The following is a 17,876-nucleotide window of genomic DNA, read 5'->3' as shown; positions in this document are numbered from 1 at the left end:
TTGTCCCTGACTGTTTTTTCTTCCTCTCTCTCTTTTTATTTCTGTCGGTCTGTGTTATTTTAAACTACTTCTTCACTATCCTTTTATCTGTTTCAGTTACTTCTGTTCCAGTTCTTGCCCCTTTTTTCCCTTCTCATTTCTTTTGAATTCTTCCCTTTTCCTCACATTTAATGTATGCCTCCACATTTTGATCCTCATGTCTGTCCTGTTCTTTGAGTGTTTCCTCTCAAATGCCAAAGCTCCGTTTTCTCTTCATCATTACAAAATCCTACTACCTTCTCTTCCTGCCTCCTCTATGCCCCCCTTTATGCTCTGTGCACCCCTAACCATTTTTATCGTTAATCCTCTTCAGCAACCATGCCCTCAACCTTTTCAGCCTTCCTTCCCTCTAGCCATTTCTTTCAGAAACATACTGCAGTAGTGAGGGATGAGGTAGCTCCATTTCTGCAGTAGATTGTGGATGTTCAAGTTAGAGAGTAAAAGTCAAGTAAGTTTTCATTTCATGAGGTTAAAGATCGGATACCAAAGAAAAGCTGTGAATGCTTCTGGAAGCTTGTAGTTATACATTTAGTTTTCCACTCTCCTTCAGTACAGGAACACACTAAGATTCTTCAGCTAAATTTTATTTTAAAGTGGGAGGGATAATAATAATACAGAGCAAGTAGATTTATCTGGTAGCTTAATAAATCTGACTTGGAAGGGTGAATGTTTTTAAAATCTAATGTACCAATGGTTAACTCCCTAATACTCCAATTACATTTTATGAAGATGGGGAAAAAAAGGATGGGAAACATATGAAATATGCAGTGAGGGTGGTCTCTCATGCACTTCGCTAAGCTAAATTGCAAGGATAAAATCTGAAAATGCACATATCATTCTTATCTAAATTCAGTAGTGCCCTGCTGTTTAGACAAGCATTAGGAAATGGCTGTTTTAACCATGTCTTCTTATGCTCTTCCCTTCTGCATTCAGACCTAGGGAAGAAGCACAGAGATCATCAAATTTTCTCTGGTGCGGCATCTCCCTTTCTCCCTCTTTTCCTCCCTCTCTCCCTCTTTTCCTCTCTCTCTCTCTCCCTCTCTCTCTCTCAATAAATAAATAAATAAAAGAGACATATGCCAGCTGCTATTGTATAAAAATATTCAATTTCAATAGCTCTTGTAACCAACTAACCTAGCCTAGCGCAATTTCACCGGTTTGGAATTCATTTTCACAAGCCTCCATTAAGTTCACCCATAGTTATGTAATTAACACCTTTTTTGTCTTTTTTTAAATTTGTTTGTTTGCTTGTTTTGATGAAAACGAGTATCAGGCTGATTCTCATTCAGATGCAAACATTAAACCTATCAAAATAGACTGAAAAGCTGTAGGCTGTCACTGTTGAACTAAGAAGCAGGTGAGAAGCACCCCTTTGTTTACAACTGTATAGCGAAAGAAACAGTTAAAATGTGGCGAGGCAGACAGTGTTGTGATATTTCTAATTATGAAAAGTCACTGCTCAGCTAGTTCCTTGCCATTTTTTTGAGAGAACTGCAGGAGCGTGTGTCAGGGAAAGAAAAGTATTTTATTGGAGACAAGAAATATTACAAAGCTTTGGAGACAAAGAAAGCACTTAGTGACTTCAAAGGATGTAACCAGGGGCAGAGTTTGACTGTGACTGCATCTAGCTGCATATCACTTCACAGTGTCCTGTGCTCTAAGTGGTGGTCTTACTTGCATACTTGTAAATCCAGTGTATCTCTACAAAAGTCAACTGCTGTGAAATCAATGGACGTAATCCAAATTGATGCTAGTGTAAATTACATCTCACTCTGTCCTTAAGTACTTGCTGTTTCTCAAGTAATGTATGTATTTTTAAAGTCTTCCTGATAGTTAATTTTTTTCTTCAGAAAATTTGCCTTCACTGATTTGGTGGATTCATAGTTGAAGACTCTCATTTTGTCTCTTTTGAACTCTTGCCATTTGAAGAGAAATAAGAAGGAAAAGCCTCTGAGCCATTTGCACATAACCAAGATGTTCTGCCAAAAAGAGTGCAAATTTATCTTCTCCACTTTCTGTGCATTTGATTGTGGAATTGTGCATCTTTTGCTGATGTTATTCACATATTTCAAAACTTGTGCAGTTCTCTTAAAAAGGCCCACTAACACATAGCTTCACTTTTTTTCCCCTCAAAATGAACCTGTAGATAACCTTCCTGGAATTAATGTCATTTCAATGGATACTGTCTGACAGTAGTAACTATGTTCCTTGTTTGTCAAGGCAGATAACAAAGCAGATGCAGCACGACAAGAACATACCTCTGCTGTTAATACAGCTCAGATAGCTGATCAGACAAAAAGTAAAATGAAATATAGCCTTTTACTCTTAAAATATTACTTTAGAATTCAGCCTCAGACTTCTTGAATTCTGTCACTCTGAACAGAAATTATTGAGCTATTTGCCAAAGATGGTAACCAGTTAAATAGAGCAACAGCATATCTTATTTTGGCAGCAGGGTTAACAGGTAGATCTATTAAATCACCCCAGAATCACTGGGGTGCTTTCACTTGAAAGGATATCTCCACATCTGCTACTTTCATTAATTATGCTCTCAAAATGGCTTCACTTGCTTTCAGTGATGCCACAGCTCCTACTTCATGTGCTGAATGTTTTACTTCTTTGGCTGCAAGAAGCCAGATTACACTATTTAAGTATTTTATATTGCTTGTAATATATACAGTACATGAAAAATCTTTCTCCTGTATTACTTTTGTTTCTCTGAATTACTACTTCAAATCTGAAGGACCTAGTTTATGTTTATTGTTGTCGATTGGAATTGCAGTTGCTCCCAGACAGTCCATTTAGAATCCTATTCCATTAAGTTTCCCATGTAAACAGTTTGATCCTTTTCAGAAATTAAACATTTTACGCCCTTTTAAATGTGACTCTCATTCTCAAAAACAGATTCTTCCAACTTAGTCTAGGCACAGAGTCATCATCATGCTTAGCTGCATTCACTGAATTACGTTCAGTTAAAAGGCTGCTAGATTACAAACCCTTTGGAAGAGCAGACTTGCTTTGCCTCTCTGCTTTCAAAACATCATGTGTATGTAGTTTTTAAGGCTATTAATTTTAATTGCAAAATGCTTTGATACGCTGCCATATGATTAGCTGATGGATCCAGGTTGTTACCTGTCCCATTGATATGACAGGTCTGCTCTCCACATTTCTCTACTTCTGCACACATGCGAATGGAAAATGAGGCAAAGGTTTTTGGTGTGGTCCCAATCCATTCTAAACTGCTCTAAAGAATTTCGAAAAAGAGGGTACAAATTTTTTTTTGCTTTGTTATGATTGTATATTTTTTCTGTGCTATGTGAATTTATGTTTTCCTCACACATATACTTTTTTCAGCTCCACCTTGTTACGCCCCAGTAAATTTATAATCCAGAAAAGCATATGTGCCATGGAAAAGTTTGAGGAAAGAGATAATGCCAAAGAATTATCTCCCTATTTTATTAGTCTTTACAGAAAATATACCAGGTATTATCTGACTATGATACATAAAAAATTGTGCTAAAATTTAATGCTTCTTTACTTTCAAAGCTTACAATCCAGAATCATAGAGTAATTGTCAACTATGGAAAAAAGGTAGATGATAGGATTGACAACATGAGATAATTCATGAAGTCAAACCCTCATTCATGACATGATTTGAAGTGCTGGCCTACAGACACAAACTTTGCCACAGAAAATACAAAAATGGAAGCACAGATATTCACAGCACCACTGGAAATCTCACTAATCTTAGAATAAACAATAATTGAATGTAGTAAACAGGTTATATATACATATATATATATATATATATTAAATTAATCAACTGTCAGTTAACATACCTTAAAAAGTTTAGGTGAATTCAAAATCTCTTCTTACCATTGTATATAAAATATTTTTTAAGTTTTTCTGATTTATCACTGATTGGTATAAGGAAATAAGGTCTGCTAAACAGAACAATGACAATATAATTTATTAAACAAGACTGGATACTAAACAAATTAAGCAGGTAATTTTTTAGAATGTTGAAGTTGAAATTATCCGCACAAACAGATGAATCTAAGATGAAGCTTGTTCAGTGCAATGCAGTTTTAAACTATGGATAGTGTATAACCTGCAGGAAAGATTCCATCTTCTATCACAGTCGAATTATTAAAATTGGGAGTGTTTTTTTTCCCCATTTGTCCATGAATCTGTTCTTTGAAAATCGTTTCACCTGCCAGTTCATCATATTAAGGGTTTATACCCTGTATGTGCAAAATATAGTTAGTATCCTTAAGGTGTAAAGGCTAAAGCAAGATTTCAGTGTAGTCTTTAGTTACTTATGGGAGATTATATAAAAGACAGAAATCGACCTCCCTAGAAGTGCACAGTAATGGGGCTTAAGGTAATGGGCACCATTTCCAACAAGGAATATCACAGTCGGTATAAGGACTAATTTGTAATGATAAGAGTCCTCAGACATTGGAACAGATGTCTAGAAAGTGATCGAGCCTCCATCCTGTGAGATATTTTGCCCCAATTACACAAGATATTGAACTAGTTCATCTAATTGGATATGGTTTAATTGGAGGAGCTGGACTAGAAGATCTCTGAGGTTCCTTCCAACGTACTTGATTCTGATTTTACTCATGAACTTAACAAAGAAATGTTTAGCCTTGATATTTTGTGTAAATTAACTAAATGAATTTAAATTGGACCTGAGACATAAAGACTGAATCTGTGTTCCTAGTTCCTGGTAGACACTGCCTTGCCAAAATACACTTCGCAATCTCTTAGATACATACCAAAAGCTTTAATCTGAGTTTAGCAATGTTTTTCTACTTTCTCCAGTATCTTATTTCTTGGTAAAGACTGAATGAGGCTTGAAAGTGGTATGGTTCACTGCCCAATTTTTTAGCATACATGAAGGATTTAGAATAACAAATTCTTCAGTTCAAACATAATTTAAAGAGACAGACAGATAGAGAGACAGGGAAAGAAAGGGAAAAGGAGGAAACACTGTTTTGATTTTACCTAAAATTAGGTAATTAGTAAATAAAACAAACATTTTATTTCCACAATTATTTGTTGTAGAACTGTCACCTAACTACAGTGTCACTAATCCTAACATTTGCCAAAAGGCACTGGTAATATGAAGACAAAAAAGAAACTTCCCACCTTTGTTAACCTCACAGCTCAGAGCTTGATATTCACTACTCAGTGGAAACATATTCCAAATATGAAATGATTATCCAATGAACTAGACTGAACCTCTGGAATGATTGAGATTTCTGCTTCTCAGTGTGCCTCTTTTGTATTAAATATGGGCTAGGTTCCAAGTGTTCCTATTCTTGGAAATAATGAAGATTACCTGTGTAGAAACATGCATAGAAATGTAGCTTGCAGTTATACCTGCCTTTAAGATAGTCTAGTATTTTTTGTAAAGAAACATACTATTGAAGAACTACTGAGTATTTTACGAAAAAACAGATGGAGATATGAAATAATAACAACAGCATCGAAAAACTAATTCACTTAATCTGAAGAAATATTATATCGAGGTATTGAAATACCATAAGATCTGCTTATTAGCAGAAATGTCAGATGAAACGATCTAAAACATGAAAGACACACTGGAAACCATCCTCTCTCCTTGAGAAAAGATCAACCATACTCAAAACCAGATATGTAAAGTTGAGGCCCTTTTTTGAAATGTCAGAGGTATTCCAGTCTTCTGTAGTCTTAACCGAACTTACACACAGGAATTTTCCACATTTCTTCTGTGATTATTTCACATCTTATCCACACATACACACACACACACACACGAAAGAATAAAAATAAATAATAAATAAATAAATAATAGCCAAGTATGAAGGGCAACAAGTTCTCTTCCTTTTCCAAGTCCTTACTTCAGGTCTTACCAAGAAAAATCTTGAAAGTAATGTCATTTCTTGGATTTCTACACCTAAACTAGTAATTCACATCTGAATGCTATCATTCAAAATGGCTTGGTGGCCATCTTTGAAGACATTATGAATTACATTAGATATTCATCTCATCTCTTCCTTGTCAGAATATGTACAGAACCACTTTCTACAGATAAAAGATCAATGCTTTCTTTCGAATCACACACTTCCTATGGCTTATGAAGTAACTAAAAAAATGCCAAGCGTTCTACAAAACTCTAGATGTTCTTCTGCTTTCTCTTTTAGACATTCCATTTGGATTAAAGAGGCAGTTAAAGAACAAATATATATTTTCTTTCAGATTTGGAAATTTATTTTGTGATTTCCACCAAAGACATCATAATTTTATTATTTTTCCTTTTTATGTTCTCTTCAGTTCTTTGTTCTGGAAATTCAATATATCATTTAAAAATCTGCATGATGACATTTTATCACAGGACTAGCATTGCACCTTGAAATCTCGTAGTAATATATATACAGACAGGACATTTTCCTGTCTACTTCAGTCCAAAGCTCTAATAATTACAATGGTCATAAATTTTTACTCAGTTCATCAGTTTATTTTAAACCTGAATTTCCATTGCAGTATTCAAACTTTACATGTTTAATAATGTCTTTTTTTTTCCTTATTAAACTTCTTCATAATTTAATCTTAGAGACTAAAAATGCATTTTCATTTATAATAGTGTTTTTACCATCCACAACACTTTTATCAAAGACAGTCTGCTAATGACACATTAACTCAGGCAGTCCATGTCCTACAAATGGCAACACAATCATACTCCTACAGCTACAGCAAAGATTAGAAGATGAAGACCCAATGCTGTTGCAATGGTTTTCAAGTCCTGGACCAGAACTAAGCTGCTCATTTAAGATCTAATGTACTTTGGCTTCAGTACTTGATTATGATGAGCCAATATGCCCCATATCATAGTCCAGGTATTCACTGTCATATTACAATTCTGAACTATGCTTGTCTTCTGTCCATAAGCAGCAAAAGTATCAGCACCTGTTTTCTTACAGCTAGATTGTCTTCATCTGAGGTAGTGTTTATTATGCTTAGTTTATGCCTTGCTAACTCTCAAATGAGAATCCTAATTTCAGTATGAGTATCCAGAGGATTGAAATAGAGCATGAAACTTAACATTGGCAAGGGTAATTTTTATGATAAAAATGTCCACTTACCCCTTGAGCAAACCTGATAATTTCTACTCACGGAATCCCACTTTCATATTTGCCTTTATATATTCAAGTTCTTTAATAACTGCAAAGGGTTAAAAAAACATAAAGATTGGAAAACAATTCTGAGGAGGAAAGGGATTGCTTTTGAATTGGCAAAACTTGAATAACTCAAATAACAATTTGCAAATCTTATAAATGTGCCATTTTGCTTCAGAGGAGGCTGTGAGGCCACGTGAGGCCATGTGCTTAATTTTAAATCAGAAATATGTAGTAATCCTGAAGCATATAAAACTTCATTGGAGAAATCTTTAAAGGTCAAGGACGAACAACTGAATTTATTAAAATACTTCCAAATCCCAGCAACAACCCCAAACAAGATATTCATACAACTTCAATATGCTGTGTTTTTATAATCAAAGCTTACTGTGATTTGGGGATAAGATACACAAATGGTCTTTGCAGCACATTTCTGCCATTTTTTATTACCTTTTTTCCATTTCCTTGAGAGTTATTTCAGCATGAAGAAAACAGTGACTTCTGTGTATTCACACTACAAAGCTTCCTGATACATGCATATATTAAGGTCAAATTTGTGAACTATCTTGAGCCATAGTTTATTTGTTGATACCATTTATTATAGTTGCAAATAACTACAGAAAAGTAGCCTTGGCTTATGGTTAAAGCTTACACACGGTTTCACTCTTCCCTAAATCATGACCTCTACAAGTTCTCAAGGATCAACCCATCAAAATAGAATTAACAGGCTTCAGTGTAAACTAATGGTTATTCCAGAACTGTTTTCAGAAAAGGTTCTTGCATTTTCCATTGCAGTAGACATAACTGCTTATTCCTAAAGCTGGTTGCTGGCTGAGACAAGTCACAGCAAACTTTATCACTCGTGTAGATGTAAAATATGACCAAAAAAAAAAAAAAAAATAGCTTCAGTCAGCCTTTTTTTTTTTCTTTTTTTTCTTTTTTTTCCACTGAGAACAATGCCAGGTAGGATGTAAACATTTTAATTTTCCTGTATTAATGTACCTAAAACAAAAATCCTGTTCCCCCTAATAGGACCTGACCTGTAGCTCATCTTGCCATCTCAACACAGATTTGCATCTTTGTTCAGATTATTTAATAAAAGATAATAAATGTATAAACAGTGTTACTGGACATACGGACTATATCCTAAGGTTCACTATAATGAAAGGTCTATCAACAAAAGGAATTTAAAATCAGATACAGCTCTGAAAGATAATGAATAAATAGAAACTATTCAAGTAAACTGAGAAACAAGGCTGGCAGATTTTAAGTTATGGAAAGTAGCTAACAGATCTTGACTTTTGATTCTCTCCCCCACCAGCAAAAAAAAAAAAAAAAAAAAAAAAGAAAGAAAGAAAGAAAAAGAATATTACAATAAGGCACAAGTATTGTACTCAGATTTAGACTGCTAAAAGCACACGGTTATTGAGCCTTAAATAGCACTGCGATTATTTGAGCTTCTAAAGAAGCCAAGACATGTCGCCTTTCAGAGGGATTATTGGTATGAATAGCACAAAAGAATGAAGGAGACTTGAAGGGAGAAATGAAAGAATGAAAAGGGAAAACATCTGTGTGAAAAAGCATCTGTGGAGAAACATTTTACACCTGTTGGGATATTAATGGAAATAAATTCCAAGTGAGTGTGTGCAGAAGGAATAAATGACAGGAAGGGAGAATATTACATGTGAAAATTGTAATAGATATTGCAGTGGCAAAACCAAACTCTTACAAGTACAAAATGAGAGAACTCAAGTCTTTGAAGTGTAATTCTTTTCCCTGGAGGGTATGCTTTATGAAACACACTTTTAACACATACTCAAACACTGTGTTTTTTTCTGCATGTGACCTCTATCCCATTGAGTGAGTAAGATGGATAGTGACCAGTTACAAACACTAGGTATTCATTATTTTGTTCTACAATCATTTTTCATTCTATGGACTATCTATTGTATGTGATTCTAAGGCTGCCTCATGGGATTTTCTCTGGCACTCAGCACTGCAATGCTTCACAAGCATTAATTTATCTTCACAAAATGTTATGTGATGTGAGGGGTTATCCTCACATTACAGATATATGTTGGATCAGCAAGACTGAGAAAGTACCTGCTTATTAACAGTCTACAGTTTAAGGTTTAGTAATTGATTTCTCAAGTTACTCAAAGCAGAACTTAGCACATTGAAGACAATATCCCAGTCAACTTCATCTGTAGCTACGAATGGGCAGAACAGTGTAACTACTTCTACACTGACATCAAAGTAGAACTCTACAGATTACTGTGGAGTGATACAATAACGTACTATTTTCCATGCAAGATGGTCTAGTATTAAATGTGGAGGTTGGTGGCAGGGGGTTTGGAGAGTCACGATCCTTGAGGCGCCGTCCAACCCTGGCCATTCTGTGGTTCTGTGATTCTGTAAGATATGTCGTTCCATTTTAGTAATAATATAGAAATAATTATTAAAAACAATAATAATTACGAGTGTAATAATTATAATAAATATCTTCATGTCGCTTGCCTATACATAACTTCCTATATTAGATATTTACTCTGCCTGAAAGAAACAGAACTAGGCTGTCTGGTCTTCAAAATATCTGCTGATATTTGAAAATGTAGATTTAAGGGTTTTTTTTTAATTGAAATGAGTTACAAGTTCCTTGCCTTTCCTAAAGCATTGGACTAAATAACACAAAAAGCATCTTTGATATATCAAGAGAAAATATTGCAAGAGAGTTAGTCTCTGTGGTAATAAGATTTTTTTTATTTTTTTAAATTTTTTTATTTTTTTTAAGTTATGTGCTCTAGCAGCCCAGATTATCCTAAACATTTTCCAGATCAGCCAATTCACCCTTGTTATTTGATGTCAGGAAAAGAATAAATAAATAAATAAATAGATAGATAAATAAATAAATAAATAAAATATTACTGATAGAAATCACAGAGCTGTGGTATAAAACTGGACACCATCATTAGCATGACTTGTCCAAGAAATTTTTGAAGCCTGAAACTTTTATGGAAATCCAGAAGACTTACTGGGAATTGCCAGTGGAGAAAAGACCTTCACTTTGAACCAGAATTATTGCTCTGGACTTTTTCAGAAACTAAGTTTGAATTAGACATGTGTTCAGAATTTCCTGTTGGAAAGCATGAGCAGATGCCTATTCACTGTGATAATTTTTCTGTTTATGCTTCTTTATATATGTTGGATAGCCACTGTATACACTTCATAGTAGTGCTATAATACTTACCAGTGTGACACCGAAGTCTTTTTGTGCATTCAGTTCTTGCCCATTAAAATCATATAATGCTTGAATGTATGTCCAATACTATAGATTAATGTGATTTATCTTTTTAAACAACTACAGAAATTATACAGAAAGAGTATAGGCTTCTAGGCTAAAATCAACTAATTTCAGTAAAACTGGGATTGTCCATGGAAGCTGAAAAAATGCCCATGCCTCCCAAGTAAAGTATGGGCAGACTTCCAATGATAAATTTCTTCTCAGAGAAACTGCATGAAACTTCAATCTTAGAAATATATAGAATAATACAATACAGTATTTATAGAATAAGTTAGTCAACACTCCATGACGTTTAACTTCAAAGTTAATCTCATGCAATAAAAAAACCTTTGACAAACAGAGTCTTTAGCGACAGAACATCTATTATTGCTACTCTGTGGTAAAATAGTACCTATCACAAATTCAGTGTAGCTTTTCATTTCTGTTGGAATACAAATAATGAAACCAAAATTACACACTGAACTACTAAAGGGTATACTTCAGACAAGCAAGCTTTCGTCTTAAGCAGACACTTTGAAATATTCCCAGGGGTTGTCATATAGTTTTATTTGACATTTAGTTAAAGACTATGTCTACTAAATGATCAGTTTTTCCTCATTCCTTAGGTTGTTACTTAGTACACAATTGTCTGTGTGATTTCCTGTGTTATAAATAGCCTTTAAACTTAATGTTTTTACTGTGGCTGTTGTGCTATATGATTTGTTTGTTAGAGAGGAATATAAGAATATTGCCCAGTTCTGCACAATGAATTTGAAAGTGTCTGCACTATATGTTTCAATAAGATGAGCTGCTTTTCCTGTTGACTCTGATCTGCTATCAAATAAGCAGGACTAAGCATACTGTTTTACAGTTGTTTAATTATGCACACACATTAGAGTAGTGCAGTGCTGATGAAGCCAATGGGTACTCTTGAATCCTCATGAACCAAATAATTTTGTATTTGCTTTACTTCTCTAACTTTCCTATGCATCCATCCATTTTCATATACAATATGCACAAGATCAGGATTAGTATTTTTAAGCATTCTATGTTTTAGAAAATGTCATAGAATCATCATAGAAAGATCTGTCTTAAGCCATAACAGTCAATTGTTCAGCAGTAGTCAAAAAGATACACCAAATCTCTCAAAATTAACCTGAATTACATCAATACTTCATTGCTGAATTGATCTTACAAAACTAAGAATAAATACTGGTATACAACTAGAATAAATGCTAGGGATTTGTAATTGGGGGATGGATTTGATGATCTTTGGAGGTCCTTTCCAAACCCTACAGTTCTGTGATTCTGTGATACTGTAATTAATGCTTAAAATAGTGTTGCAGTTGGAGTTTAGATTTGTTATTTTTTTTGGTGGAATTATTTGAACACTATCTTTTTGAAAAGTTTTCTCTAAGTACATTGCATCTTACATTGTATTTCACCTCATAATCATATGATATGATCCACATGTTATGAATTCTTTTTTTAAATCCAATTTTCTGATGTTTATTTCCTTCCCTGCAAGGCAAAAATAAACCCTTTCATTGTTTTTTTCCTCTGAAAATATCTAGTTGACCATTTACGCAAGCAGCAAATCTGAAAATACTAGTCATCATTTAGTTAAAATAAAATTTGTAAGAACAAATAGTCTGGGGTTTCTGCTGTATATGAGTTAATATTTCTTATTATAGTGAATATTAAATAAGAAATTTATGGGAATTCTAACAAGACAAGACTGACAAAATACCATTTGAAGTAGTCACAAAATCAAAAATGATGTGTCCTGAATGTGTAGCAGTTTTAATTTCTGCTTTATCAGGTGGAGACGCTTTTTGTTTTTGGTTTTTTGGTTTTTTGGTTTTTTTTTTACTCTTAAAAAAAAATGAAAAAGATGAAGGAAAAGGGGAAAAAAAATGAAAAGGAAAGGGAAAATTAATAGAAGCAAGACTAAAGAAGCTGTATTTAAACACAGCAGAGTTCCCAAACTAAAGCAGGCAGAACAAGGACTTACCTTAGAAACCTTTCCCACACTTACTGCTGTGACTTATATGAACAACAGCAAAGGTCCAGATCTGTATCTTACACACCCATCATCTTGCTGGCTATTTTCACCAGGATCTACATGGTTTGACTTTGATCAGAAAGATTCTATCTTGGATGTTAGATTTTTTGCAATTCATATTCTTAAAGCCAATTTATCAAAACAAATACTCCAGTAAAGCTTTAACATTAATAAATTAAATGTCAGAATAAAACAGGTCATCAAAGATTTCTAGAATAGATGTTTTTTTTTTAATGACCTTTAAAGTGCAGGAGGAACACAACTCATTCAGTCATTTACGTTGTGCCACAGTTGTGTATTTCCTTCATGAAAGATAGTTTCTGTGAAAAACATTTTATTTTACAGGATGAACAAGGACACAAGAGCTCTGATACATCTCTCATTTGAGAAAAGCATTCCTACTAAGGAGATAAGTGATGTCATTTTTGAAAACCTATCCATATTTCTATAGTGAAAAAGTATTTACTCCTTCAGAAGGGAGGGAGGAGAGTGCTTGTTGATAGATTTTGTCCTTGCTATCATTGGGTTTTGCTACTCTTTACTCAGTGAGAAATCAACCCAGTTGTGAGTGCAGGTAATTGATCTCCTCCAAGTCAACAGGATATCTTAGAACACCAGAAATAGGGGACAAGAACATGTAATAAACATGTTGTTGTGTACTTTCCATGGCAACCATAGCCATGCCAAGAGACTTGGCAGGGCTAACAAACATTAGTTGCGTTAGAGGAGTTTTCCATAGTCAGTTTGGAAAGATCACACGTCACAGTTAACTCATTTGTAACAAAATCACTGCCATCGAGACAGATCTTTCAAATACTGTCCCATAATTCTAAATCTATTTTGAGATTATTTTCTTTCCTGTAAACTTGTCTGTTTTAATATTTACTGCCATGATTCTTTTCCACAAAGTCTTTAACATTGTGCATTTTAAGAATGTGTGTCCATATCAAAAGAACACATTCAAAAAGAGTTAATGAAAAAAGTCAAAATAAAGTTCACTTATTACACATTACTGTTATGAGAGGGACATAGTAGTGGCTTTGTTGTAAAATCAAACATGATATAAAACATTAATTAGTTTAATTAGTGACAGAAGTGGCCATGATATGTTCAGTTGCTAAATGTTTCTAGCAAGTTGCTAAAATTATCCACTTGTCACAAGATAATCATTTTAAGCACCTTTGCTTTAAGGAGGCTACAGTGATATGAAAAATTCTTCATGTAATGATTCTGAGATTGACTGTGTTTACCAAAGATGAAAAAAAGCAGGAATCAAATGGGTTGGGAATGAACAAGAGAGGGAAAAGAAGACTAAAAGACCAGTCAAATATAAACAGATTGTCTGTCTGAACTCTGCACTGCAGCCTGCCCTATGTTCTTATTAAATTTCTCTTTTAACCACCTAGAATGCATAGTATCCAAAAGAAGAAACTAGGAAAAATATGCAATCTGATTCGTAATATATGAAAAAATCAGATGTTTCAAGTTGTAAATATACAGGTTTTGGATAATGATTTCAGAGAAGATATTTGAAAGACTAAGATGTGACAAAAAAAAAGTAAAAAATCAATAATGACTGTTTATAGAAAACTTTGATTACTTAACAGATCATTTGTCAAGTGTTCTTTTAAGACTGTCTTCTATTTTGTATAAGTTTTGTTCGGAATTCTATTTTACTTCATGAAATACTTGTTAAATAGTTGCTTAATAAAGATCATTTGATAAAATTAGGCAAATGTGAACATATTCTTTTTCCTTATAGTGAGAAAGCTTTTTAGTGTTCAGCAATTTTTGAATAAAAATGCTAAATAATTCATGAAGTATTCAAACAAATGTTTGCAAATATATTAGCAGTAAGCTCTCATGAATACACTCTGATATCCAATTAAAGCAATCTAGAATTCTTTGCAGCAATCCCAGTTTACCACTGGATTACAAGAGCTTTTGGATAGTGACTCCTTGAATCTGTTACTTACTAATTTATCTTCAACTATTAAAATAGAAGAGCTGAACTAAGAGTAGAATATGTTTCTTATCAGTTTTGAATGACATAAGCACCTCTCTTTATATATGAGGTTAAGCTGTTGAATTCTGAAGGATTTGTAGGTGAACCATATTTAAGCAGTAGATAAAGAAAATTAATCTATGTGTAAACGAGAAAAATATTCTAAGAATATATAGAGATAAAACCAATCCAATATACAGCCCATACTGATAGGAAATAATGTGAAATACTTATGTTTTACTTTTTTTTTCCCCTATAGCTACCCCCAAGTTCTAGAAACCATTCTTTGTTTCTTGCAGCTTCTTTCTGTTCTAATGAACAATCACATTTTCTCATTTTTTAGAAAACTATAACTACATTTCTAAGGCTTCCACATGAGCATGAAAATAAAGAAATACAAAATCAGAATATTTTAATTTGTCTAGGAATTGTATAGATGTCTTGGGAAATACAACTGAATGCACCATTTTGTACTTTTGATGTGAATTTGTGTGCTATAGTCCATGGTGAAATCTCACATGGTTTTGAGATTCACAGCTAGACTGCTGTTGTGGTTTAACCCACGAGGTGGCTAAGCACCACAGAGTTGTTCACTCACATATCCATTGGTGGGATAAGGGGGAAGAACAAAATAAAGAAAAACAGAGTAGATACAGATAATAGTTATAATAATAATATAATATGTGTTTACAAAACAAGTGATGCACAAAACAATTGTTTACCACACACTGACTGACGCCAGACCCCTGGCCGCAGTCAGAAATAGTCCTGGTTCTGTCCCTTCCCAGCTCCTTGTTCCCCTTAGCTCCCACCACTAGCAGAACTGTACAAGAAACTAACACCTTTGGCTCTTTTGTGCCACTGCTCAGCAACATCTAAAACACTGCTGTGTTATCAACATTGTTTTTCTCCCAAATCCACAAGGTAGCATCACACCAAATACTACAAGGGGAAAAAAAAATCTGCCTCAGCCAAAACCAGGGCAATTTATCTCAACTTCTTTACAAGCAGAATATTTAATCTATATGGCAAAACCTACATCTGCAAGTAATAGTGTAAATGTTTGTAACAGTACACACCTATGTTTTATGTCAGAACAGTAAGGTTCATGGAAGGCCACTGTTGGCATTAGAAATACTGTTTGGTTTTGCCACTTGTTGATGCTGTCTGATATATTAAAAATAGAAGAAATAAAAGAAAATCCTGAATCTAAAGGCCTTGTACATGTCATGTCTTAGCAATCACATAAATTTGCAGATGCAAATGCTGATTTAGAAGGAAGCTGTGGGTATTTATTTTGTTTTGGACGTCACTTGGAACAATCTAACAGCTTAGAAAAAAATAGCTATTAGATAGCAAGTCCATGGGGTAGAGAGAAGTTATCTTTAGATACACATTGTGTCAATCTTCAATGGACCTTCTCAAAAACAGATTACTTTCCCTTCACCCTGATCAAAAATTCTTCAGTACATAACAAAACAACCAGGGAATCTCTTCCATAGAATGCAGAATGTATGAAATAAATAGCAACCTGAAAATTTTGACAGATTTCTATCTAATAAATATATCTATTTAAAGTCTGCATTTGTCTAGTTTCCAGAAAAGAACAAATAGAAATTTCTATCCCAATAACAGCTTCCAAATGATTAAGACCTGTAACTTTATGTTCATATAATTTTGAAACAGAAATTAGAGAGTGTAAGCTCATTGCTCACAGACTAGTTTTTGAAAATACAGAGAACATTGTCTGTACTGTTTTAATCTCGCACTGAACACTTTGCTATAGAATTTGATTTACCTTAAATCAATAGCTTCATGTGAACTTTCTCAAAGGCTGATGTTTTTTATGAACTGGGTTTTAATGTGGGTCATTATGTGGGACATTTGGCCACAATCTTTAAATAAGATCTTTTATAGTCACTAGCAGGATCTGGATTTTCTCACTGCTGTTAGCTTACTCTACAGGCAAGTTAATATGATTCCCATGGAGCTGCATCAAAGGAATGTCAGGTGGGCATTAGGGAAAGACTCTTCACCAGAGGGTGATAGCCATGGAACAGGCTTTCTGGGGCAGCAGGCATGGCCCCAAACTGAAGGAGTTCAAGGAACATTAGAACAAAGCTCTCACATGTTGAGTCTGGATGATGGCTGGTGCAGTATGGATCAGGGAGCTGGACTCAATGATCTGTGCAGGTCCCTTCGAAGTCAGGGTTCTCTAGGACTCTGCAGTGATACTAATTTATTTTTTATAACACAGAAAACCTATTAAAGAGAATATAGTAACTATGCAAACAACAACAACAACAAAAAAAAAAACAAACAAACAAAAAAAAAACCCACAAACCTCACTTTACTTGATAGTTCTAACTTTTTTTATTACCATCTGTGAATAAATAAACAGCTGAGCTGGTGCCATCTTATACAGCCATTATTTTTCTCAGCTGAATGTTAATAGATTATCTCTTTTCTCTGAGCTTTTTCCTTTTTATGTGCTCTAGACCTGAATTAACAGGTCATTATTTCATGATTCTTTTCCAGGCCAATGGTACAATACAATAATTGCACAGACCAGCATAAACATTTTAAGGCTTTCATATGGATGTTTCCAGAGTGAAATAGATTTGACTCTGATTTTTCACAGTGTAGAGCTACTATAAATAAAAGTACAGAACCGTTACTAACAAATGAACCAGTACAGGTGATGCAGACTTTAAAAAGTCATGGAAGATTCCATTATTGAAAAGTAACCCTTGTTCATTGTTCCACTGCAGTGCACTCTAATCTGAGTCAAATAACTGAAGCTTGAGCAGACACCAATCAGCAAGAATTCTACTTACCTTTTACAGTTATCAATGACCAATTTATCAATGATACATAAGTTTGAACTAAACAGCTATTATTTGTATGGAATTTTGTACAAAACAGAACAAAATTAAAAAGACTGAGACAACATGACAGGTCTAAGCCTTAAGGGCGACACATATGTTCATCAATTTTGTTTCTAGATCTTATCATTTGTATCAAGGTGTCCTGCTCATTAGTAGACAAAGATTGGTAATTATCACAATAATTGTATCACAGTTATAAATTTTGAATCAGAGTATCTTCTTTGAAAGTAAGAGTAAACAAATTGTGTGGTATGATAATTGAACCAGACCTAAAAGTGGAAGCACAAGTACATGGAAGTTAAGTAAAATGAACCACTCATATCAGCTGTACTTCTGCATGCTTCAGCAGGACACCGGCTTCATTACGATTTGGTCTCAGGATAATTTCTGCTCACTAAAACCAAGTAACTAAGATCATGCTTCTCCCCCCCCA

This window comes from Centrocercus urophasianus, unplaced genomic scaffold, assembly GCF_019232065.1.
Source record: "Centrocercus urophasianus isolate 14NV4802_14NV808 unplaced genomic scaffold, USGS_Curo_1.0 seq_16, whole genome shotgun sequence".
In the NCBI taxonomy this organism is placed as follows: Eukaryota; Metazoa; Chordata; class Aves; order Galliformes; family Phasianidae; genus Centrocercus; species Centrocercus urophasianus.
Note: the sequence above shows the minus strand (reverse complement) of the source record.